The 1,720-nt window shown below is 36.3% G+C and overlaps 1 long non-coding RNA gene across 1 annotated transcript; it reads left to right on the top strand.

The window, feature by feature from the left end:
* The first annotated feature begins 224 nt into the window (after positions 1-224).
* LOC137171915 (uncharacterized) lies at positions 225-1,720 on the top strand. The gene is made up of 3 exons (XR_010924839.1): positions 225-339; positions 727-802; positions 899-1,720. It is a non-coding gene; the product is annotated as an uncharacterized lncRNA (long non-coding RNA).

Here is a 1,720-nt window from a genome sequence, read left to right on the forward strand (position 1 = left end):
ATAAAAGAGGCATCAGAGGTGTTCTTTGTTTCTGCATCAATGTCATATCAGTAATGATTCACTCTGATAACTAATCTAGTTTATCTAGTTTGAAAACCTGGCACATGCAAATATGTAACAATACCAATGACTCTGCTCTTTTATGATTGGCTGTTCACGTTGGCACATAATGACTGGTTGTGATCAAATGTAATGTTTGTAAACAAGAGGGAGTAGAAATAAAAAAGGAACCGATTCGTTCCCCAGACAGATCATCTCAACATCTTCAGAGATTTCACATCAGCTGACACTAGTTTCCTCCAGAACATCACCGACGCTGCCTGAACTGCTGCAGACTCTGTAAGAATACTTCCATTTATCTGTCCTTCAAATTCTTGTTGACAGGTTTGATTTTTCTACTTCTTGCTGTTAAATGAAAAACTAATCAATCTTGCATTTACAGATACATTAGCAACTTTGTCAGTGATGTAAATTAGTCAGGTACTGCAAGGCAAGGATTGAAAGATAAAGGCTGTTACTTATTGCTGTAGACGTCAGAATTTAGGTTTATAAAATATTATCAACTACAGCAGGTAGTGAAACAATTTCAAACACTTGTTGCAGTAACATTTCACACAGGACAGGGTGAACCTGGGGAGGTAGACTTGATATATTATGGGTATGTTAAACTGTATAACGCCCCGATGTGATGCAAATTCTGATCTGATGTTTGTCTTGTGTGTTAAGGAAGCAGCTGTAGGACCAGAGTATCAGCCTTCACACCAAGTAAACCAGAGAACCACAACGCCAAGAGAAATACAAGGTATAACACCACAGCAAGTCTAATTACTGGATGTTTTGTACCATTTATCAGTAGCATGTTAATTTACCAAAAATATTTTTGTTTGTTTTTATATAGATGTCTGCTCGTCGTATTCCATACCCTGAAGGAATGGGATTAGAGGGAAGGAAAATATTCAAAGATGAATACCTTAGAAACCATCCTGATACTCTTTATCATGACACTAAAAGAGATGATGTAATATGCAACCTAATTTTCTTTACTAATTTAAAAAGAGAGTGGATAGCTGCCATAAAGCAGCGCTACCCTAGGACTGATGAAACTGAACTGAGAAATCAAATCAAACTTGACCTCCACAGTGGCACTGTATGTGTTTATACCAGTGGAAAGGTTGTGATACTAGCCTCAGAAAACAACCGTAGAATGTTTGCTGAAAATTTTGGACAACTACGCAGCGATGTGAGAGCTATAAGATAAACCAGACAGATGGAACAAATGAACATAGGCAATGCAGGAAGACATTAACATCCCTCTTCCTGAAAAAAAATACAATAAAAATAGAAATAAGAGGGAGCGAAAGAGCCTTCAGTAGGCTGTCTGTTGAAGAAGTAGAAACAGACAGGAAAAAAAGAAACAATATGGATTTTTTTAATATGGATTATACTGTAAATAACTGACTAGCAATGCTAGTTCCTGTAAAATTAAATGCATATTTTTATTATTTGTTGCTATACAATTGTCATGTACCGTATATCTTTGTAAATTATGGTTCTGGTTTTTATCAACTGTTTTAGAAATGTGTCAAAAGAGTTGAAAATGTAATATCAAATGTAAAGGAAATGTTTTATGACCCTGGCAGACTCCTGTCTTTCTGCAGGTTAAGGTGGTATTAAAGAGCAGTCTTGTGCTCACTGAGCAGGTTGTTAGTTTGAGTCTCTC

This window comes from Thunnus thynnus, chromosome 20 (assembly GCF_963924715.1).
Source record: "Thunnus thynnus chromosome 20, fThuThy2.1, whole genome shotgun sequence".
NCBI classification, from domain to species: domain Eukaryota; kingdom Metazoa; phylum Chordata; class Actinopteri; order Scombriformes; family Scombridae; genus Thunnus; species Thunnus thynnus.